Source organism: Plectropomus leopardus, chromosome 14 (assembly GCF_026936395.1).
Source record: "Plectropomus leopardus strain MGB_pleo_1.0 chromosome 14, ASM2693639v1, whole genome shotgun sequence".
Taxonomy (NCBI): Eukaryota; Metazoa; Chordata; class Actinopteri; order Perciformes; family Serranidae; genus Plectropomus; species Plectropomus leopardus.
The window spans coordinates 28,887,543-28,913,274 of NC_142189.1; the positions used below are offsets into that span (position 1 = coordinate 28,887,543).

Consider the following 25,732-nt stretch of genomic DNA (forward strand, 5'->3'; position numbering starts at 1 on the left):
CCTTGTTTACTGATGTTAATGATGGCTTGTTTTGTTGTATGAAAACATGTTGCCAGTATTTATTTAAAGGAAAATGCCATGACTGGTTGCATAAATACAGTTTTATACTTGTGTCTGTTGTTGAGGATCTTTTGGACCAGTGAATCAAACCCAGCTTATTTTCCATTGTGGACTTAAAAGTGTTCACGGTCTTAGTTTTATTTTCAACTCCCTGAAACACCAATGGTCAATATTGGGCTGTCGGCGAACCTCTACTTGTCTTGTCAGCTTCTTTTCTGTCTATTCAGCATGTTGAATCGGTGTCAGAGATGGTAGTCCAGCGAAGGGTACAAAAGGAGAAATGGAAGTGAGTAAACAAAAGGTTAAAGTCAAGAGGGAGTGATATCAAAACAAACTTGCTGCATATTTTCTTTAGCAAATGAGCTCTGAAATGAAGAAATATTTTCAGATGGTTCGTTTTGTTCTTTCAACATTGGATTGTGTTGCTAATGTGCTAACTAACTAATGAGCATCATGTCTGTATTGCGGTGTCCTTTTTTGAATTAAAGATGATCACCATGTGCTGGCATTGAGTTGTTTCCTCTTACAGAACAAATGTGCTGGTTGATCGTTGGTTGTGGTCTTTGTGTTGTGCAACTATTGGTCAAGGCACAGACAACAGGAGGCAATGCATCAGTTGTCTTTGTCACTGCTATTTCTTTGACATTGCTTTGGTGTATCTGAGCCTTTACAGGGATACAAAAATAGCATAATGTGTAAAAGGCTTTGTGTACAAAGAAAGTGTAATGCTGTTGTGTGTTATTTAGTGCTGCCCTTTGAAATTTGGAGATTCAACTTATCAGCTTGAGACTCCCTTAAAATTGGTGAATTTACAGCTCACAGCAACTTAATATGAAACAGTCTCTATTTGTTTGATACCAAGTGTCACCAAAACATGTTGTTGTTCATTTGCAACCCATTTTTAGTGCTGTTAGCTCATTTACCAAACTACTATATTGTTGCCGTTGTCACAATGCAGGGCCTGTTCAAACTAAAATATTGTATGGAAAACAATACAAATCATTACATATTTGTATTAAACAGCCAAATCCAATTCAACTGACATAAGTCTGAGTCGGGTACATCCCTAATGTCATTGTTCACTACTTCCTCCTGTCTTTCTGCTTATGCCTCATCACTCACCACATGCCCAAACAATACAATCCTTATAACAACAAACAGTTTTAGACTAGTGTCAGTAGGCAGGTTTTCATTAACCCTCAAACTGCACAAATTGAAATTGGGAATACAAAACACGCCTTATGGAGATAAATAAAAAGCAAAAAGTAATAAGAAAAAGCTAATTTATTGCAAAAAAATGTTTATGCTTGTATAAGGTGGTATTTTAGGCAATTCAAAAAAGCTATATTTTACAAAACGGTCACATGATGCTATGGCTATGTGCTTGTCAGTAGGAACTGGCTTGCTCAGGCATGATGCAGCAGGCGCTACAAAAGGTGTTATTGCATTGCATAATTTTTTAAAAAGTTAAGCGGATCATCCGGAAGTTTTGAATCCACAGTTCCTCTGTGAAATCGTGGACTATCACCTCCCAGAGGCGCTTGCCTTTCCATTATGGCTCGCATAACCTGCCTACGTCACCTTTGACAGGAAATCACAAAGACTAGTGCGGTGGATACAATTGAAATAAACCTGCTAATGTTCTGAACATCCATCAGCATGGTTCTTGGAGAGAGAGGAGAAGCTGCATAACATTGCAAGAGAAGTCACATAACATCACTCAGTGGAAACACAGGCATCTTGCAATTGCATTTTATCGACATTTCGAAAATACCACTTAGATATTTTGCAAATATGTGAAAAAACCACCTAAGGTATGCTTCTACAATACTATAAAACTCATCAAAATAGATCATTGGAGTAGTGGCATCAAGTTCTGTGCTTAAAGTGCACTGTATGAGTCTTACACTTAATATATAAGAGCTGGCAGCTCAGAAACAGGGCATTATAGGTTATGTATAGAACATAGTTCAAACAAGAAAGCCTAACAAACTACATCTAAGGCTGAAACCTTGTTCGCACAGGCCTTTGTAGGGCTTTTCTTTTAAATTTGAATGACACTAACAATGGCACTTTTTTGGAAGTAATTGTCACATGTCGACCCCAGACTGTAGCAAAGCCTCACCTCGACCTGTAATCTGACCAACAGTCCGGTCATTCAATCAACCAATCAAACAGCTTTCTGACACTGTAGCATCAAGTCATGCTGATTAATCGCCACTCACACAGTGTGAGTGTAGACACAGAAATAAGACGCACAGAGTGAGAGAGGCGGTCTACCATTTCCTTGTCATAGAAGAAAAAAAATTAATAAAACTTGAGAAAAGTAAGAGGCTAGGAGGAAAGAGACTGGAAGAGAATTTCTGCCGGTTTAATTTACTATCTCCTTTATCCTGTAATGACCCCGCCGCCTCTCTTATCTCTGGCAGTTCAGTTATGAATATAGACAGACCTTTAATCACTGCCTTATGTATTAAACAGCAGATAATGTTCATCCACACAGTGCAGTGATAACGGGAGCAGTGAGAGCAGAGGCTCCGACAAAAAGCTTTCACAAACTCAACAGCAATGTGTTTATGATACAGTGCAATATTAGTGTGATTAGTACTGTCATCACATAGCAAAAGTGTGATAATGTTTGTGTCTGTGTATGAGAACTCTGATAGGTTGGCAAATTAGAAGATGCCTTGTTTGCTACCAGTAGCTTTTCACAGGGTTTTCACACCATAAGCTTAAATTTGGCATTGTGCAGAGCTGTGCAAGCTATAGTGTACACCTTTTTCAGCAAAATTTCATCCCAACTTTTACCTGTTTATATGCTGATCTTTGCAGCACATACCCATAGTGATCCTGGTGTGGATGGGAGACTGAGGTTATGGTGATGACCATTTTACATTGGAAAATATTGGTGGAAATGATCATTTCATTTGAAAGCAGAGTTAAATAACTCTTATATCTTACTGGAACTTGATACAGCATAATATTGCGGTATTTTTGCAGTGGCAATATTATGTTTAGATACCTGAACACAAAGTATCCTTTTTTTCATGATATAAATGACTAATATAGCAAATGCAAATTACAGTTTTGCTAGCCTGCTAGGTTACTGAAACCAAGAACTTTTCCAGTCCAGTAATTAGATTTTGCTTTTTTTTCCCTTTGCTTTCTTTTGAAAATTGTGAGAAGTCAATGACAAGTGAAATAAGAAATTTCCCAAATTTTAGCAAGAAATTAGTAAGTACAAGGAAAATTCCTGAAAATTAGTGATAAAAAAATACAACAAAGCAAAAAAAACAAAAAAAAAAAAAAGAGGAAATGACCTGGTACCTTAAATTTGTATAATAATTCTGTAACATAACATAATTTTAGAAATCAGTTATGATCATTAGAAAATTAAGTTGTTCCTCTGCTTTTTAATTTTTTTTCCCCCTCGCTTTTTATGAATCATTTTCTAAATTTACGAATTTCTGCAATTTATAAGGGGTTGAAAGGCTTAAGTACTTGTGAAATGCGTCTGAAAGCAGCACAAAAGTGATGTTGCTCCAGGTTTCAAAGCGTTTATTAAGTAACCAAGCAATGAGTTTGAAGGCTAATTGGAAACATGGATGTCCAAACACTGCACAGCACTTTATCTCAGAACTCTGGAGAGGTATCAGTTTGATATTTGGAACTCTAACAATATATTTATAGCTCAAAGTAATCTACAAGGAATTAGCAGCGCCTTCTGGGTGACATAGCCTTTATTTGCAAAGCAACCATGTATTCTTGGTGGAGCCATTAATAATTAATACACAGCCTGTATTATGTAACATGGCCTTGTAACCTAAACTGGTCAAAAGTCAAGGTCAGCCACGGTAGCTCTTTTTAGATGGCAGAATTCTGATGGGATTATCAGCAAGGCAAAAAGCACGGTGATGTCCTGCTGTCCTGTAATTCTGTTACAGGGCAGCAGGGTGTCTGGTGGGTTATCTCAATCTCCAGTCACAATTGTTTCCTTCAGTTTGCCACAAACAGCTTGAGATCATTTTTCATCAAAATCTTAACAAAGTGCTGATGGAAAACTTGTGGCCGTGCTCGCTCTTTTATTTAAATAAAGCATTGTGTTTTAATGCAGGGTAAAAAACACAAACTAGGGAATCTCATGCTGCTGCTGTGACGAGCGTATGGTGAAGAAGAAACGGAATATAACTCTGTGTCAAAATATCCCCTGGTGAGGCAGCCTTACAGCGAGTCTCTCTGAGTGGAATACATTACCTGTGTAAGTGGTAGTTCACAAAGAGAAATTGCCATTAACAGCATTTTCATTGGCACTTACAGACAGTATATGTTGCCGTTGACATTGTTATTGCCACAGCTATGGTATGTGTCTGCATCAGAAAGAAATGGCTTGAAGCAAAGTGAAGTGAGCATTGAATGCAGAGAATAAAGAATTCTGTTTTCCAACTGTACTACAATTTGTCTTTGAGTACACCACTGCTAGGACTCTGTATCGATAATCGACGTGATTTGTCCGCTACTGCATCAGCTATAACCCACACAGTCTGCAGTGTGGTGAAGTCCAGAAGGAAATATGTGATAGGGTTGGCAGGTTAGTGTTTATTTCATCATTACAATGAATTTCAATAACTTTTCATCAGCACCATCATCAATGCGTTAGATTGTGACCAAATAACTGCAATACTAATTTACCATATACCACTGCTGGACTTTGTGTTTTATGCTTATTACCAAATGTAAGCCTGTTAACTACTAAACCAAGACGGTGGACATAATAAACACTATACCTGCTAATCATCAGTTTTCAATATTGTTATTGTAAGTATGATACCATGTTAATGCTGGCATTTAGCTCAAAGGACCACTTTTCTTGAGCAAAGTCTGATGAAGCTGTTCGTATGGCTACAGACTCTTAGTGTTTCACTCTACTGAGAAACATTTGTGGAAAACTCATGATAGGGTCAGATTAATCCATTTTAATCTGACGTCTCTTTATAATGAGAACACATAAAGAGTTCATTTGCAAAAACATGTAAAAGCCACTTAAAATGATTAAGTCAACAGTTTGACCAAAAAAAGGAAGGAGTGGTTTGACATGTTATTTCTTTTGTCAATAAGTCAAAACCAAAAAAATTCCAAGGCACACTGTTTTGCTAAGGTTAAAAAGTAAATGGGTCTTTCAACTTGGTCTTGCCCTGATGAAGAATGCATAAAGGCATAGGCGTCAAACCCATTTATTAAAAGCTTCTTAACTTTTGCAAAACAGTGTGCCTTGGATTTTTTTTGGTTTTGACTTATTGACAAGAGAAACGACAAGACTAACCTCTCCCTTTTTTTGGGTCATTTTTGTCCCTGAATCCAAATAGCACCTGTTTTTGAAACCTACATGTGCTATGTAGCACTTCTCAGCTCAACATCTGTGTGATAGATATTTAGTTGAATGCACAAAAAAAATTATATAAATTATGACAAATTTTGGCATATTTGGTTTGATGGTCCCTGCATTTCTCATAAAATAATATCATATATTGCTTTTTAGCCTACATGGTATTTTTGGCAGCCATTTAAAGACATAAAATAGTGTTGTTTTATACTTGGTACTAAAGAAATATTTTCTTTAATTGGAAACATTTTTCTGTATCACATTGTCTTGGGCATGGAATTTTCTTTCCATATATAGATTTTTCTGTGCTCTCTCCTGCCTGTAGTGACTGAAAACAGAGAATGCTTCCTCTAAGTCAATCGATGTAATGGAAGAACTCTCCCTGGTATTCACGAGGTTATCCCAGCCTGTCACACATTTTCACAGCAGCTTTGGTGCAAACACCACTGCATTGTATGCACCAAGGTCCAACATACTGTAATGATAAAGATTTTTCTCGACACTGGCGCTTTTCATATTTCCTCTACCATTTCTGTATTCATTCAAAACAAAGTTCTTTTTTGGCCTATAACACCAGAATGTAAACGCTTTTAGTAGTACAGAGTACTAAGTAAAGAACCGGCTTTATGATTTGTTTCAGTGTAGCTTTGCTATATAGGTTTTGTTCGGCCATCTCAAACTGAAACATAGTGAGCTGACTCATTCCATCCTGTTCTTCCTCCCCCACTCACTGCCTCCTCTACATCTCCGGCCCTCTTCCTTCTCTGATGTCTAGTGAAGACATAGGGAGCCCATGCCAAGACCGAGGCTTTCTGTAGAATCGTGATCACCACACTCGGTTGCTCACCTTTTCTTTCCCCTGCTACATTTGCGTACTGAGTGTGTGAGAGCTTCAATATAAATTATATGAAAACAGTAAAAGTTGGCCATGAACAATGCAGTTTACTTGTTTTTCTCCAAACGTCCAAATGTTGACTTTTTCAAACTTCTCACAGTCAGCAATACAGATGTCAGTGTGGACTGAACTATGGATCACTTTCTTATGCATTGATGCAGAAGGCATTCAGTGAATGCAATGCAATCTCATTTTTACAAGGTGATATAGCTAAAGTACATAAATATATTGACCAGGCACAACACACATGGCCAATACTGCACTACTGAAAGAATAGTTATTTCTCTCCACTTTGTTCATGCGTCCATGCATTTATTGATTCCTCTGGTGCAAGAGTAAATCTGCTGAGGTTGGGCTGAACTCCCGCCTCTCTCAGTGTCAACCCAACATGGTCAGTCATTTCCACATCCTCCTCCAGGTCTATCTTTTCCTCTACCTGCTCCTCTTCCTTCACATGCTCCCCCTCTCATCACTCTCACTCCTCCTCTTCCTCTGGCTGCAATATTTCCCTCCATTTGTGTTGAATATGATGAACCTATTTGTTGCCTTCCTATAGTTCTTACGCCCGATTTATGGATTTACCCTGGTGCATCAAAGTGTCTGTGTACCTGACAGCCGTGTTTTTGATCAGTTAGTCATAGGTATGGTTTTAAATGGCAGAGAAATTACATGATTTTAGACTTCTTTCTTTAATGTGGAGAAGTGTTTTAAATAAGTGTGAGGCTGATAATTGGGTAGATAGTTGTCCAGATGTGGCCTGAGGTTTTTGCTCCCTGAGTGTCAGGTTTCACTCTTAACTTGAATTTATGATTTTTAAGCAAAGCTTAAAAAAAAAAAAAAAAACAGGTTCAACCACCACTGAAAACTGTATATTTAAACTTCATTTTGTGCATGTTTACATACTTTAAAAACAGTTACTGAATGTAGTTTCAAAACATAACACAACTCAAAATGACTAAAATTAGACTGCAGTTTGCTTTATTTAAGCCTAATGGCTAACTTCCACCGGGTCTCAGCAGTATCCCAAACGCAGCTTCCTGAGGAAAAACTGGAGACCATCTCTTAAAAAATGTGGGCCCGGGGCATTAAAAAGCACTGAAAATGGCTTCTGTGATAGTTTGTGCCACAACCGATGTCTCCAGTGCCACATATTGCTATGATGACGCACAAACAGACAGGATGTATAATGTTTATACCAACATCCATATGATCAGATCAGCACTTGACATGATAAATGCTGGATCTTTGAATGTATCTGCAAAAGATAGTCATGGATGGAATCATACGTTTGTTTACTTTTAAGATTAAATAAAAGCTGCTTTAAAGATCCTAGTATTACATATTGTATTCCTGTTGTTAGTGTTGTAGCTTTAAGGTCATTATATAATGACAAATGCTGTCCACGAGGTGATCCTGAGGTGTGTATGATACATGTTGGTAAAAAGAATTGCGTGAAGAGTTTTTAAAAAGGGAGTCCAGTATACAGCAATGTGTGTAAGCAATTATAAAAAAAAAGCATTAAATACATAGGTCAAATTCCGAGGCCATGTCAGAAAATATATGTCTTCCTACTTTAGCAAGCTTCAACAAGTGCTGAAGAGAAGGTCTAATAATAAGCACACAGTTTTCAATACAGCACAGCACCAGGGAAAAAAAAGTTTATATAGGTTGAACTTTTGTTAGATTGCATTGCAGTGGGATTTGAATCACAAATGAGGTTTGAAACAACTGAAGAACATGTTTGTTTTACAGCAGTCACAGTGGGCTGAAAATTATACACACAACAACATAAGCACTGAAAAACTTCCACATTAGTCTAACTCATTAGCATACATTGGTAATAAATGTACGTGGGTTTTTTTGTTGGGTTTTTTTTTTTTGCTGTTTTTTAAAATTTCTTATTTTATTCATTTATTTATTTTCCCAACAGTCCTTGCCATGTGCTGTTGTGTAAACATAAGGACCTGCTGCTTCATCCCACCATTTGCTGATATAACGGTAACAGCATCCTGAAGCGTAAACAGCTGACGCGTAAGGAAGGTAAGCAGTAGACACAGAAGATCACTGACAGAGCGGCACTGCTTCACAGGTTGGGATGAGAAGGTGTTGGAATATACACCAGCCGCATTATGGCAAACACAAAGTGTGACTCATTTTGCTGCTTTTTACTGTTAAAAAATAACCTTTTATTAGCACAATGTGATAATTAAAGGTTAAAAAGAGGAACATATTTCCTCACGTGTTTTTGATGAAATAAGAAGTGATGACACATTTTGACAACTCCATTAGTCATGGGACACACTGTCTTTGCTTTGTTTCTGTGCGCAGCCATTGACGGGGAGGTTTAATGGCGTGTTACAATTCTCTTCTTCATGCTTTATAGGCCATGCTTTGCACAATAATGGTCTGTCTATCTCACACTCTGCATGGGGCCATGCAAAAAAAAAAAAAAATTCTCTCTCCTACTCACACTTTTTTCTTACACCTTGTCTCCCTCACCCTTGTTTCTCCCGGGATATGTGAATGTTCTGAGGCTTACAATGTGCCGGCCTCACCCCTCTGAGCCTCTTTGAAAAACTCTAAATTCGTTGCTCATATCAGAGCGCAGAAGCTGAGTTTATTAGTAATGCCTGCCTTGTTGTTGTTCGGCGCTGAACGAATAAGAGGCTTGCAGGGGAAGCTTATCTGTCGGGGTGCACACACACAAGAACAGACGCGCGGCACAATACAAAAACACAAAATACAGGAAGGCAAATATGTCGACACACACACAAAGGCCGCGTGAGCATGTATGTAAGCACAGTAGTAACACGCACTTTAACTCACTTTAATGGAGGCATGCTTGTAAACACACGTGCGCACTGGCTCTCTTTGGTCATGCTGAAGTGTAAACAAGTCAAAGACGGTTTCAGAGTTATTGTGGCCTTGTCTTGTTAGGTGCTGCATGAATAAGAGGCTTGCAGGGAAGGCTTATCTGTTTGGCAGTGTGCACACTCTCTCTCTCTCTCTCACACACACACACACACACACACACACCATCTACACACTTTTAGGAGCCTTATCTAAGTCAGAGTAGATAACATTGCCAGGCAGAGAGTAAGGAGCAGATCTCACCATGAATGGAACATGTACCTGGCTTAGGAAACCACTCACATAGTCAAAGACACACATACATACACATATGCGCAGTTCCCTAGGTTACAGAGCAGATGTTGTGACCTGAAGCACAGTCGCACGACAAGATGAACATGACTAACAACACTGTTTGCCTGGTAATATGTATGCGTGCAGAGATATGGCAGAGCGGGTGATAATGAGAGGAATGTTTGGACAGAAATGCATCACGTTCAGCTGATAGGCATCGAAAACTGGCAGCAGGTAAAAGCTCATCAGTCAACGGCAATTGGTTACTATGAATAAAAGAATAAAGTAACATAATCAGGGCTTGCTCATGCTACGTTTGAAAATGTATTAAAGTCAAACTGAAATTAAAATAAACTGGTTATGATAATTATTTTATTTTATTTTATTTTTGTATTTTATTGTAGTATTTATTTTGTACTTTATCATAGTATTTATTTTGTTCGCAGCAAAACTTCGTCAGTGTTTTTCCAGTGTGCTGACTCACAATTTAAATACTTGTAACTTGATTGGTGCAATATTTTGTTTGGGTGAGCGTGCACTGTAGGTCATAACCCTGATTACCAGAAGTGAACGTTCTATTTATTTTACCCATAGACATTGCAATGTGACTCATAGTAGGACAGTTCAGTGGAAAAACTAAAAAACAAAATCGGAAAGCCTCTGGTTCCTCAATAAAACGTCAAAGGTACCAGCCTGTTAGTGTGTTTGCATAGTAACATTCTGCACACTACATACAGCATACTACCTACATATTCAGTATATACTGCAGACTGTTCGCTAAATTAAGTGTGCCATTAGCAGACTGCTCACACTCAAAACGCTTTTGACATGACTGTTTCATTCAGTGTTTCCATTCAAGCTACCATTTAATTACTTTGTTTATTGCAAATGTGAATCAACATTTATTCTTCCATTCAATCTAATATTTTCCAGTATTATTTAAAGGCAAGTTAATATCAACATATTTTTTCTGCACTACATTATAGTGTATACCTGCAATGTAAAGCTCTGGTGCCTTTTCTCTTAACTGCATCTTAACATCACTGGCCGTCTTTCGTTTTTCCAACAGTTAATTATTTTGAATCATCTACCTCTTAGTCTGAATAGGACAGTCTGAAGTTCAGCAGTGCATTATGGGGTGGTTAAGTCCAGTAAGGACATTGGCGTTTCAAAGGATAGCAAATGAATGACCCACCCTACTCTCCCTATGATTGGCTACAACACATTGCTTTCATTGGTTGGATTAGTTAGGTTTAGTCTCGAGAAATGGGATTGTTTAAGGTTAGGGTGAGAATGTCAGGGTAATCCAATCAGTGGCAGAGTAAAGCAGGTCATTCCTGCATATCAGAGGAAACACAAATTTGTTTTCAGTAAGCTTTTGTGTCATATCAGAAAACGCATGAAATACTCAGTACAAATAATGGAGAATCAATATGTGGTGATAAAATGTTATTCTCACTGTGCCTGCCACAAATAAGTCAGTGTATTAGAAACACAGTTTATTCTAGAATTTGCTGTTTATTCATCCAAAACGGTCCCCAATAGATTTTCTAACTAGCTATCTATTTATCTATCTATCTATCTATCTGTCTATCTGTCTTGCTATCTGTTTATCTGTCTGTGTCTTTCTCTCTATCTACAATAAACTCTGTAACCTGTGACAGACAGTATCTTGAGATTCACAAATCAAAAACCTTCATTTGATCTTGATTTTGGTTTAAAAAAAACAAACAAACAAACAAAAAAAAACCCAATATAATGACACATGCAAATATTTGACCACATTTAAGGACACAATATCAACTCTGATGACACACTGTTCAGTTTAAATTTTTTTTTTTTTTTTATTATTTCCTGACATTTGTTATTTTTTGGGACATACAAGGTTTCTACCTGACGGTGATGAGAAATAAGTGTTGTAGAGTATAATGTAGGCTTTTAGCTTCACAGTGGTGGTGCAACGTCAACCATAAGGTTCTGCCGTATAGTGTGTGTGTGTGTGTGTGTGAGAGAGAGAGAGAGAGTGTGCATGCTGTAGTATGGGGAGAAAGTGTTTCTCAACCTTATTATTCTAGAACAAAGCTCAGTGTGTCAGAGCTGTCAAAACTTTGGCTGCTAATGAACCTCATACTGTATCTGTAGATGCTTCATGCACTATAGATGATTCAACAGCATAAAAGACCAACTGTGTCAAGTGCCTCACTACAGGAGGCATTTTTTTTCATCTGGTTGCAGCTTAACAGATCACAGTTTTATTTTACTTCACTCTCCTGCTGTCGTTAATGCCTTCAGTTTGAACATAAGGATGCCGTTGCCGTAGTCAGAGGTTGTAATGTCTTACAACAGCAACATATTGTCTGCAAAAGTGTTAGCTTGGAGCCACAGAGCAAATGGTGTACTGACTGTGGACACAATGATGTCAGCGGTGGAGCACACTTGTGTTCCTGGACAGCTGCAGGGTGCAATTCTCTGTAACACCAAGCATACTGATGTTTCATTAATCCTTGAAAAGCGTGAAAAGGGTGATTGTGGTGCTGTCCGTGGTGCTGAACAGCTTTTATCTGACGGTCAGAAATAAATTTGCTGAACATTTTGATCTCAGGAGTAAAACCTCACTCTTTCCTCACAGCAGCTCTCTCTGTATGTGCTGGCCTATTGTCCAAGATGCTGAAATGACCTTAGCCACTATGCTGAATTTAATGAGGGTGAACTCTCATTAACTTGAGCTCCACAACGGGATCAAATAAGGCCAATGAGGGATTACTCATTAGTCTGGCTTCCGTGTTGATAATGCATAGTTTCGGCTAAGAATTGCCACAGTTTACTTTTCTATGTTTACTTTTTTTTGCATGTTGTCAGTTATCTGAATATCTCATAACAACACTAATACGTCCAGTTACACTACTTGAGTTGTAATTATTTCCCCTCACCATACGCTGAGCTGTATGCAAGAGATTACTATATAGGCCTATATATATACTTCCCCTATTACACATTCTTGGGTTTTAGATGAGAGATGGCAGGATTGATGCCTCCAGAACCAGATCAAACCATGTTTGTTCATAAGTGAAGCCAGTGAGCGAGATGCAGATTAACCAGGCAAAAGCAAACTGTTTCAGCAAATGTATAGTTCAATATTCAATATGTCAAATTACTTTAATTCATTACTATCTTTAGCACCATGAAGGAGCCTTTTTTAGTAAACTTTTAACAGCAAACAAATGCACTCATGCTTTGGATTTTAGTAAGAGACTATTGTTAGTTCAACTGAAAAAAAAAATATTGGCTATCACACAATGACATTAAATTGTCTGAGTTCGGGGCTCACAAACAAAATAGAAAGTAAAACTCACAAAAATGACATTAGAGCAGGTGAGCAAAACCACATTGAAATGTAGCTCTTCCATTTGGCCGTGTTTAAAATGGATATTGCATTGGGAATAAAAGAGTTCTCTTTGTGGCCAGAGGTGCTGTGAAGCGGCTGTCTGATGGGAGTAGCTGAAAGGAGTTTTGAAGGAGGTGTGAGTGGTCCTTAGTGATGAAGTCTGTTTCTTTTTACTGCATAAAAGCAAAGGTCTCAGAGTTGGGTTGGAGTGGCGCTGGAGATTTTGGTTGCATGCTCAATGATTCCTTTGAATTCTTTCCATGTTTTCCTGTCAGGGATGTTGCACCAGGATGCAATGTCGAATGTGGGGACTGATTTAATTAGTGATCGAAATGCTGCTGACAAAATGTCTTGTCTGACATTGAAACTTGCCTCATCAGGAGAAACATGCATTGTGTTTTTGTTTTTTGTAAACCTTGTCCACATGTTGTGTGAAGGACGTTGTGATTGATCTTAGTGTCCAGGGACATAAAAATCTCAGCCTGTTTCATCACCTGTCCCTTCAGCTTGAGTGGTCCAGAAACACAATCCCCAGAATAAATATTGTCATTGTATTTATCTGCTAACCACAGATACATTACATTAACACAATATTATGTAGTAGATACATTAAACTTTACATTTATGTATGTTTCAACAACATTGTGTTTAGGTTTAGACAGTTGATTTTGGGCCCCTGGGCACAGCAGTGCAAACACACACCACCACTTCTACACATTAACAAGACACATAGACTTTATTCTGATTTTGCACCTCTTGTATTCATTTTGCATCCTTTTGTGTTTTTATTTCTTTTTGTGGTCATTTTCTGTCTCTTTGTAGTAATGTTGTGTCTTATTGTGGTTAGTTTGTGTATCTTTATAGTTATGTTGTGTCTTTTTGTGGTTGGTTTGTGTCTCTTTGTAGTTGTTTTGGGTCTTTTTGTGGTTGTTTTGGGCCTATTCAAAACAATTATTGTTTAATAATAATGATAATAATAATAATAATAATGACTTATATAGCGCCTTTTAAAAACCCAAGGACGCCTTACACAGTTGAAAAAAAATGTGACACAAACTAGAACACAAACTGAATAGAGGTACAAAGATGAGTGACTGGAGTTAAGTGAGGTTGAGGGCTGTGGTGCAGATGGTGTTCGAGGAGTTTTCTGAACATGTTCAGAGATGCAGTGTTTCGGATGTCTCAGATATGGGGGCTGTGACACTGAAGGCTCTGTCTCAGACTGTATGGAGTCTGGCGTGGGTATGAACAGCAGGCCTGAGTCTGAGGACTGGAGGTTCTGGGATGGGGTGTATGGGAGGAGGAGGTCTGAGAGGTACTGAGGGGTAAAGCCATGGAGGGATTTGTAGGTGAGGAAGAGAATTTTGTAATTAATGCGGAATTCGATTGGTAGCCAGTGAAGGTGGATGAGGGTTGGAGTGATGTGCTGCCAGGGCTTGGTGCAGGTGAGAACCCCAGCAGCTGATTTGTTTGCGGTTGGTTTGTGTCTCGTGAGAGTCATTTTGTGCCTCTTGGTGGTTCTTTGTTGTCTCTTGGTAGTCCCTTTGTTTCTGTTTGTGGTTGGTTTGTGTCTTTTGAGTCATTTTGTACTCTTTGTGGTTATTTTGTGTCTTTTTGTAGTTAATCTGTGTTTCTTCATTGCAGTTTTGTCTCTGTTTGTTTTTTTTTGTTTGTTTGTTTATGTATGTGGTCATTTTGGTATATTGGATGATTTAAAGTACATTTTGCAAGTGAAGGCGAGGGCCTCGGTAGGGTTGTTCAGTAATCTATCCATGAGTTAAGGCTGAAAACCTCTTGGTAAACAAGCTTTTCCTGACACCAGTGGATAGCTAAAACAAAGGAATGGATGACAAAAAACAACAAATCACAGAGATGACTCACTAAAACACAACTACCCCCCCCCACTGCTCTCTGGCCTTCCTGATGTTCAGATATTTTGTCAAGTGTGAGAATATGTGTTACATGCAGCCCAAAACTGTACTCACTGTGGAAGCAGTAGGATGCCTTAAAATTTTACATTTGCATTCAGTTTACTGTTGTAGTAAATGTGTAGCATTAACACAACAGTTGATCTCCACTTGTGTTTATCAGCTCAAGTGTTTAGCTCGCTGAATAGCTGGACAGGGACATCTAGTGCAGCCGGTATTGTTTCCCCTAAACGTTTCAGAACAATTACACGCTCTAAATGTTATTTCGGAGGCCATTACACCCCACTAAGGGGGAAATGAATGTGTAGGTAATAGAGGCAATGGAAAAATTCCTGGATTGAGGCTTTAAGTTGTTGCTGAGTGTGTACTTTCCTGACCGCTCATCTGTGTGCAAAAGGATCCCAGCCAATATGACCTGCTGCCGTCTGCAATAGCCATAACAGCTAATCAATAGCTTGATCCACAGTGACAGAGGGCTAAAGCTTCAGCAGCTTATGTTGATACTGACAGTGCCTTTGTGCTCCCATCTTCAGCTTTTTGCTTCAGTGGGTAGAGTTATGACACAAACACGACCAGGGGATAGGATTTTTTTAGCTTTAGTGGCAGCCAGTTCTATGAAAATGCTGTCTGACTCAATCAAATGCTGGCAGGTGAAGAGAATTTAAAAGATTAGCTCTATAGCACTGACTCTCAACTTATGGCCCGCGGGCTAAATCTGGTCCCCCAACTGATTGCAGGGTGGCCCCCGAACCATTTTCTAGTTCACTATAAAAATAAACTTATTCATACTGGGATTTGTTTTTTGTTTTTTTTACTTTTAGTATGAATAAGGTGACAGAGTGCATAAAATAGCATTAAAATGAGCTTGTTTATCAAAAAAGTGGACCCCCCACAATCCCAGACAGAGGTCCCAGCCGAGCCCCTTAATGTCCTAAAATCTGAAAAATGTCCTTAACACAAGAAATCACCTGAAATCTAAAAAAAATCTAAGAAATGTTCTTAAATCATTGGAACATCCTTAAATCCTAGAAAAGTCCTAAAATCCTGGAAACGTCATAAAACTCTACCAACGTCCTAAAATCTTGAAAACATCCAACAATCAAGAAGAGTCCTAAAATTTGATAAGTGTCCTAAAATCCTCAAAATGTGCTAAAATCCGAGAACAAACTAAAATCCTCACAATGTGCTAAAATCCGAGAACAAACTAAAATCCGAGAACAAACTAAAATCCTCAAAATGTCCTTAAAATCCTAGAAACGTCCTTAAATCCAATAAACGTCCTAAAATCCTAGCATTGTCCCAAAATCCCAGAAATGTCGTAAAGCCCTAGAAACATCTTTAAAAACTTTCAAAATGTCAAAAAATCCTAGAAATGTCCTAAAATCCTGCAAATATCCTGAAATCCAAGAAATGTCCTAAATTTGTCCTAAAATCCTAAAATCATATATGTGGCTGCTGCAAATGACCCCTAGTCTCCTGTCATTTTGCAAAAATGGCCCCCAAACAGAGCAAGTTGAATATCTCTGCTGTAAAGAGTGCGGGTTGACAACTTTAAAGATGTACAGTTTAACGTGTACAACCAGTATTGCTGAAGTTGTATAAGATTTATCACGTTTGTTATCATGTGCTTATCATGCGTACCTGCTGTAACATGTGAAGGATTTTCTAAAAGGCTTATTTTTGATAGGAAATGTTTTGAAGTGATAACATTGTTGGTAGTTTTTGAACCTTACAGTACATCAGACCATATCTTGAATTGGTTACTGGATGTCTGCCCCTCTGATCACTGATCCAAGTCACACTGAGGGGATTTCCACCCAGCCATCCAATTATTTCAGTCTTACTGTGGTTTCCAACATGGTCCCCTGATGATCAGACAATCAATGCACTGATCAGCACCACTGGAAGCCTACAGTTTTAGTGGCTTTGGTCAGTGACCGGTTGTGACACTGTGCTTGTTAAGGACAAACCCCTCGTTATAAATCTCATAAAATGTAAGTTTAAACAATTTTAGGGTCTATAAGAGAGGACATATTATTCAATGGATCTCTAGTGGTCTATATGTGGAGCCGAGACACCGTTGCAAGGATCTCTTTCCACTGAAATAGGGGTAAATTGTCGAAAGAAAAATAGCATTTGAGGATTAAGTGTGTGCTGAGAGTCTACTTTAAATTCAGTCATTATCTGGAGAGGAATCTTGTGAGCAAATGTCTGTCCCATAAATTCTCCTAAAGCAGATACAGTACCTCTATGTGTGACCAGAATTTAAAGGTATAAATGTGGTGTATGTTTCACAGATCTAAACTGACTTGTTGAAGCTGCCAATCCACAGAATAAACGTCGGCATTTTGCATTTCTGTGTGTTGCGGATATATTGTGGCTTCACGTCTTTACACCTCAGTTTTAAATTGTATTCTGTGAGAACGCTGACTTGTGGTTAGGTTTAAGCTCAAAAATCACTTTGTTGGAGTTGGAAAACATCATGTTTTGGCTTGAAATGCCCAGTGTGGTCATCATAAACACAGTTGAAAATGTCCCAGTGTCGTTTTAAAAGTATCAGGTTTTGTCACCATAAACATAGCTGGAAATGTCACGTTTTGTCGTTGAAAAATACCCGTTTTTGTTGTTGTTGTTGTTGTTGTTTTGCACCATAAAATCAGCCGTAAATGTCCAAATGTGATGTTAGAATAAAATTAAGTTTCGGTGGCACAAACATGACTGGATTGTCCAGATGTGTCATTAATGTTACCTGGTTTTATTACTGCAAACATGGTTGGAAATTTAAAAAAGTAAATGATTTTGTTACCACAAACACAGCAAGAAAAGGTCATGGTATTTCATTGGAAAAGCACGGTTAGCCAAAATGAGCAGGTTGAGGCAGCTCCCAGTGGAAATATAAAGCTGTAAAGTCAACATTTAAAAAGTAAAAATATCTACATGTAGTTGAGTTATTGTTAACTGGTCGGTGATCAACACTTCTACAGCCTCTAAAGCCCACCATGGTCACTTTATGCTAAAAACAAACAAACAAAAAATAGCATTTATTGCACCCTGATGGCCCTGAACTGTAACAAAGAGGTATTTTTAGGATTGATTATATAATTAAATGGAGTCACGTCTTGAAAGGAACTTATGAGTCTGATTAGGCTTTAAATGGTTAACTGATCATCGATTGCCCACATTTATGATCACTCGGCTAACAAATGAATAGTGATTTCAGCTGGGAGCTATCCCATCAGACACCTAACAATGTCTCAATGACTTTAACAGCTGTTAAGGGCCAATCAATAAACTGATTGGCAGCAGCAGTAGCCTGAAGGTTAGATTACGCCGCTTTATTGTCATGACCAATCACTCTGTGGCGCCGAGGTAGCGCTGGTCACGTGTTGCAGGAGCTTTATGCTCAGCTCAGATAAAAGCAGAGAAATGATAAGATGAAATAAAAAGGAAAAAAAGTCTAAAATCTTGCATGCATGCATCTTCTGTGTTCACTCTTATGAAACAAACAATGTAATTAAATCAAATCAAAATAGCGCTGATCGCAACTTCAGTTAAGGGGCCTCAAGTGTCTCCAGTCTAATTGATGTGTTTTATTGGTGCAACTGATCGCTGTTGTTTTGAGACACGGCAACAGAATTTGGCAATTAAACATCAAAAGACATTCACAGCACTTAATCCCACATGCTGTAAACACTCTAATTGAACATCTATAACATGCCGCTGTCACACAAACCTAATTCAGCATCTTTTTTTTTTTTTTAATTAAAGGAGCTCATTCGTGCCACTTATAAAATTCTCTCAATTCTAGCCAGCCCAGCAACCCTCAGAAGATGTATACAATCCAACACCAATACATCCAATATGAACAATGAATCAAAATGTACTTTTTTTGATGAACAGGCCTTACCAACACTTTAAAGGTTAGTTCAACAATATGAGATAATTCATCAGTTAGTGTTATATTTTAACCCTTTAAAACCAGAGCAATTTGGCTTGATTTATATGGAAAAATTGGTAAAAAGTAATGAGCAAAAGAAAGAACAACCTAAAAATTAAGAAGAAATTGTTAAAAAAAAAAAAAAAAACTAAGTTGAAAAACAAAAACAAAGAAATTGCCTTCAAAAAATCTTAAAAATAATAATACTTTTGTGTTGAAAAATGTGTGTGTGTGTATATATATATATATATATATATATATATATATATATATATAGTGTGTGTGTGTGTGTGTGTGTGTGTGTGTGTGTGGAAAGAGGTCAAAATAACAATTAGCCATGCATTTCTTTCACTTGGTTGGAGAATTTCAGATTTCAAAGTAGTCTTTGCCAGCAAGGTCCTGCTCTACATTCATGTGTTCAAGAAGCTTTGAGATAATATTTCCCTTGCTGGGAAACACTTTGTTGGTTTCCCCCTCCAGCTCCAGGGACTCAAACCATACACCTCTCCGTCTCTGCTTCAGTAGACCACCAGCTGGCTTATCAGTGCCCTGCAGAAACCTCATATCTCCACTTTTGTCTTTATGGCACTGAGAGCTGATATTGTCCCTTAGATGTTAACAGTTGCATCAGTACACCCCTGTGAACTCCTGAATTTGTTATCAGATGCAACGTTTGTTTAAAAGATCCACCTTTGCAAAAAAGTGTGAAATATTATTTTCGTTGCAGATTATCACACTATCATTTGCATTTCTTTAAAACCTTTGAAACCTGAGCAGATTGGCTTTATTTCCTTACAAAACATGAAAAGAAGGCAATGGGCAAGTTAAGAAGAAATGATGCAAAAACAGCACAAAATTTGTTCTTTTTTTTAAGTACAAGAAAATTTCCTTAGAATTAGGAAAAAAAAAACAAAGCCAAGAATAAAAGGACAAAATAATAACAATAATAAAAAGCCTAGGAAATGACCTTAAAGGTGCTTAAGGAAATGTTATTCTTTAACATAATTTTAAATACATAATTACAAAACTTCTAATAGTCACAATAAAAATAACATGGAAATTTTACCCTAGCTTTTTTAAAAAAAATCTGAATCTGCTATTTTTTTGCCATTTTCAGGACATTTCTTGGCAAAATGCTGCCTTTTTTTCCATACTTTCAAAGAAATCACACTTATTTATGTAGGTTTGTCAGATTTATATACTCATTAAAGGTACCTAAATGCAGCACAAGAAAACTGAAAACTTGGTTTCCAGGTTAAATTTTACCTTTCATTGTCATATAAAATACAATACAATACAATAATAACATGAGAATCACACCTTGCAATACCCATTGGGAGGAAAATTTCCAACCTGCAAATGGAAATTTTTCATTTTCTCTCAAAACCTTTTTATTTGGGGAAAAAGATCTATGTTGCACCTTTTTTAAACCATCAATGTTGCGATGATGATGAACTTCATTCACAAACTCTATGGATTTAATCCTATGTCCCTACTCTCCTGGTTGGTCTCCTCTAAATCATTTACAATAACATTCTCTATAAGAGCAGAGAATCAGTAGCTCTCCTTCTTTTTCAGACTCATCCTCTATAAACAAAGAAACGTCTCCTCAGAAACCGGAGCAGAGCTGGCTGAGGAGGAGGAGGGAGGGGGTTGATATATATCTGGTTTTACGGTATTGTACAGTCCCAAATGGGCCAGAAAAGCCGCACTTTCTCCCCGCTCTAGTTTTATCGACGATGTGCGGAATGAATGACGAGCAGAGACTGCGAGGAGAAGAAGCCTCAAAGAGCCCTGTCTGACTACTGATAGCATGATTAATATCATGTTTCTATTGAAACAATCTTTTTGGTATAAGTTTAATGTCCAGCTAGAGGGTGTAGGCTGCCACAGAGCGCGATACAGCGAGTCAGAGGGTCTCAACAACTTCCATGCAGCAGGCTCAGAGCTGCGTCAAGCCTGACGGGGTTATTAAGGAGCTGACCGGAAATGGAGTGATGTTTGCTTCAAAATAAAAGCATTGGTAGATATTGGAGTTGAGAGATGACCTACTCTTTCTTTGGGTTCGTTATTTTTCTTTTCTTGATGATATAGGCAGATTGCTAGCTTAGCACCTTGTAATGGTCTTAATAATTTGAAATAATTACTTACTATTCTATTTGGGTGATTTTGATGAAATGATTCCCAGATGTCTTGGCATCATTCTTTGAACCAGTCATTTTATGAATCCATTTAAAAGCCCTGGCAAAAAATGAGCCATGAGCCCCCTTTGATACCTGGCATCATTATCACATCTGTGTTCATTGTGTTTCTATGGCCCACCTTCATGTTAAGATATTCAAAGCAAACATATTTATTTAGGAAAAGCATGGGATCACAACATACATGTTTTGAAATCACTCACATTTGTTTTTGACACAGGACCTCTCAATGAAAAATTGTCCTACGATTAGGTAACATGGGCCATTATACATCAATTTATTACATCTCCACCTATCATACATACACTAAACTTTGAGCTGTTGGTGCCCCCTTAAGGTCTGGGGCCCCTAAGCAGTTTATCAATCACTTGCCACTCTGGTTGTGACATTTAAGTAAAAAAAGATCTCCCACATCCTTAAAAAGTCTTAAAAGGCATTGCTTTTATCGGTCTAAAAATAAAGCCTTCATTGGTCTTAAAATGTCTTAAATTAATTTTTCATAAGTCTTAAAAGTGCTATGATATAAAAAGGTATGATTTCATGAATCTTTTATTCAGGCATTGCATTGTTAAATCTCCAAATAATAGGTAACTTAAAAAAAAATAAAAAATATATATATATATATCTAAAAATCACAGAATACCACTTGCATCGCTGTCACCCAAAAGTCATGTTTTATATTTAAGTAAATATATAAATATCTCTTACATGTCATTCAATGTGGCGCTGAAAATTTCTTAAATAGTCTTAAATTCCACTTGCTGTGAGCTGTAGGAACTCCTGGTGAAGTCATATAATGCCCAATAGACGACTTTTATTTTGAAAATTGTGGCAGGAAGTGGTTGTCTCTGATTTGATCACACCTGACAATTGTCATGCCGCTGCGCTATATGGATTAACGGTGCGGGAGAAGCGACCGGCGGGGAGGACTGAGGATCAGCGGGACTCTACCGTTAAACACTTCGGTGTGAGTGACCGGAAGACAGCTTAACTGGGACGTTACCTCGTCTTTGTTTTTATTTTTTCATTCTATGTTTTTCTCTTCACCTCTCTCACTCCAGACTGCAGATTCGAGTTAACGGAGGGAGAGCGACGGAAGCAGAGACTCAGAGACGGAGAGAGAGAGAGAGAGAGAGGAGGGAGAGCCAGGAGCTCGCGACTGCGAAGTGAATATTCACAAAAAAACCCCCAAAAATCCGTTATTTCAAACATTAAACGGTCTCCAACAAACCTGGAAAGGTACTACGGTGGATTTTTAGGAGTCTTCAACAAACTCTGTCCATTTTTTACTGGAATACTGAGACTTTTCCGCCCTTTTTTGGAGATATTTTTCCTGTAGTGGAATTCTTCCTATATCACCTGCACGAGGACAGCGACCGGTGGGAAAGGAGTAAGCGCGAGGAGAAAAAAAGAGAAGAAAAGAAGCATTTGAAGGGGAAAGGGGGGCTGTTTTCAGTTTCTCTCGGATGGGATTCTTCCCTCAGTCCGCGGATGGAGGGATGAAACCGGGAGGAAAAGACGGGGAGAGAGAGAAAGAGAGAGGAGGGAGAAGAGGAGGATGTAGTGGTCGGGCGCTGTGAGAATGCAAAACGGACGCACCCCTCTGGAAGACAGGCTTGAACTATAAACCCATACGGAATTTACAGCCACCCAAAGGATATTATTTACCTCGATACACACATATATGGGGCATATTGTCTTCTCTGGAGCCTGTTTGTGTGGAGTTACAACTATCATCGGCATTCAAATGATGGGATTTGGAAAGATAATTGCGCCCTGACACTTGGTACGACGGAGCACTAACATACGGAGAGAGGTAAAGTTGAAACTCTTTATTATCTCTTTTGCAAAATGACGGCTCAGTTTCCTCCTCCTCCTGTCTATCTGCTTCTTCAATTTCTTTCTTTCTGACTGCGTCTCTTGACGCTCAGGAATGGTGGTTGCTGAGGGTAAAAATGGGAGTTATTTCTACATATCCTTGCAAATGTGTTTAGTCTGGGTGCTGAAACTGGGCGCGAGGGAGGCACAGAGGGTGTATTTGGATAGCAGGTGCTCCTGATTATTGAAAAAAAGCCAGCACTGAGAACATTACAAGGTCACAATTGAGCCGGGTGCAAGTTCCAGGAGCTCCGCGTGCGTGTTTGTGGGCGCCCTCGCGCTTGAGACCGTGCTTGGTGGACCCAGACGTAGGCTAGTTTTCAGTGGGCAACATTTCAGCAGCTCTGCACCCGGTTGTGTGCTGTGAATAAACGTCAGTGTGTTTGTGTGTGTTTGTGTGTGTGTGTCTGTGTGAGTGAGTGGACGCGCGCGCACACTCAGTAGCGCGTGCTGGTGCTGCCAGATAGAAAATAACTTGTGTGTGAGCGTGCGCGCGGGGGGTTCCACCAACGTTACTAAAATGTTTGTGGAGGTTACAGGAGAATTTTAGCAGACTTTAAGGATAGCTGTATGAAGGCACGCGTGCACAACGCCGCGCCTCGACCCCTTTTTGTGCGCAACATACTGCACCTGCACAGAGAGACCGTGTCCTCTGTTAGTGTGTTCCTGTAGGTGTGTGAGGTTACAGCCTATTTTACGCGACTGTGAACTAAAAATCTGATGCAAAACAGCACATATACGCTAAAGATGCATGTGCTGCTCCTTTGTGCATGTGTGCGCGTGCGCACCTGAACCCCAGCCCCATAACTTAATGATACACAGCTAGATGATTGTGATGATATATGTTCGTGTGCGTGCGTGTGCATGTGTTGAGTGCAGTGAGTACACGTGCAGAACTCTCAAATAATGACATGTACGCGTGCACGCGCGTGTCCTGTCATACAGTACTGGCTATGTGACACCAGTGAAGAAAATAGTGTCCAGTGCATTGCAGTTCAATTTAACACTACTATATTTTTAAAATTGTGCTGTTTTAGTGTATTTCAGTCAGTCATTCACCATTTCTCCAAACACTGACTGTGAATATGTGTAATTTGCTATTAATACTAATCTGCACTCACATGTGGTAGTGAAGCTTATTATGTTTTTTTTTTTTTTTTTTTTTCATTTCAAATAGCAAATTATGATACACTAAAATTTAACAAGGTAAACCCTACTTAAAAGTTTGGAAACCCATTGCTTTGAAAAAGGAAAGTACAGATAACTATTGATCTTAATTCATGTTTACTTTTTAAAAAAATCTAATTGTTACTCAAAATGTAGCTGTATTTATGTAATTTTGTTAAGTTCTTGCTACTTAAAAATGACAAGTGAAATTACCCTGTTCTTTCTAAGTGTTAGCAACGCCATGAAACCAACGTAGTCTGACTTAACTTGAACATGACAAAGAGGATTTTGCCGAAGATGAAGTTACAACACCCGCAAGTTCTGTTTCATTAACGTGTTTAAGAAAATACAAATATAATTGACTAGTTCACAAATCAGCATAATACAGATATATTGCACAGTAAACTTGGTTTACTGAAGTTGCGAAAACTTAAAAGGTTGCTTTAAATAAACATGTCATTTTCAAGTAGCAACAACTTCATTTTACTCACATTTTCAAGATGACCGGTTTTCTAGATTTTTTTTTGTAAGATCAACATGTTTGATTTTACAGTGTATTTATTTTAAATTAAAAATAGTCAAACAAGTAGGTGGGAGTTATGAAAATGCTGCTTTTCAGCACAAATGATGCAGTATTGTTTACATGCTATTCTATTTGTGTTAGTGGAAGCATTCTGCGCTTTCCTCTTAGCAAAAGGGTATAGTTACTGTACACATCCTGTTGGAGCAGGAAACATGATGAATTTGGCATCTTGGAAGACCTACTGTACATACAATGTGACCCTACACTCTCCTTTTAAAAATAAAATAAAATGGTAAATTCTGAAAACCATATGTCTCAAAAAACAAACAAACAAAAAAAAAACAAACATCTGTACCTGCTGTATTTCTCCCCATATGTAAAGCTGGTTGTCAGCCAATCATTTCAAAGCGATCTTACCTTATATATTTTTGCATTTTCATTCAGTGTTCAATGGTTGGCAGGTTTGATATTGCCTCCCGCCTACAGAATGGAATTGGATCACCCCCAAAATGGAAGCTTTTCAGAAACACAGAAAACTGTATTGATTCTTTATTTCATGGATTGGGATTTTGAATCCTTGTTGTTTTTTCGGCACGGATGTGTTCTTTATGGGGAGATAATACGCAAAACATACCAAGGGCTTAAGAAACATGGCATCAAGCCACAGTTAATGAAATAAACATTGTTTACGTGGGATATGCTTGCATGTAGTATTTAAAAATGAGTAATGACTGCATGCATGGTCTTTTGTCAAAGCCAGTATTTCCTTAAAATGTGGTTTCCTGAGCACTTGCACTAAAATCTTAGACATCTACTTCTATAGCCAGTTGGCATCAAAGTAGGTTGTGCTGACACAGGTCCTTGCAAATAGCTCTATGGGATCCTCTGCAAATGAGAAGTTATTCAATTTAATTATAATGTGCACCAAATTAGTGGAAATTATCTCAAATTACAAATTAACATTTTAATTTTCCAACCAGGGTTTGTGGACTTTAAAGAGCCTCTAATTGAGGACTTTGGCATGTCATGACATGTTTTTATTCCATCTCGTGGCTTTATCTTTGGCTGGATTGGAGTTTTCATCGGTTTGTACCGGTACAGTAGCTCGCATTGATTGATCAAGGCAATAAATTTATGCACACGAGCCACTCATACTGGTGCTAATGGCCCGTGGATATGGAGGCATTATGCAAATGCATCCCTGGCTCTAGAAAAAGAGTGTGGGTGACTGAGT

General features: G+C 38.3%; 1 protein-coding gene across 4 annotated transcripts in view; it reads left to right on the top strand.

Annotated features, from left to right (window-relative positions):
- The window catches only part of lrfn5a (leucine rich repeat and fibronectin type III domain containing 5a), a 259,011-nt gene that overhangs the window by 78,874 nt on the left and 154,405 nt on the right, over positions 1-25,732 (top strand). For 2 of the 4 annotated variants that reach the window (XM_088087411.1, XM_088087410.1), the window contains exon 1: positions 21,800-22,746. The exons of 1 other annotated variant lie outside the window; for it this stretch is intronic. The gene's annotated coding sequence lies outside the window, so the exon portion shown is untranslated. Of the gene's footprint in view, positions 1-8,354; positions 8,376-21,799; positions 22,747-25,732 lie in introns of those variants that run through there. One more of the 4 variants, XM_088087413.1, reaches the window with a different exon arrangement.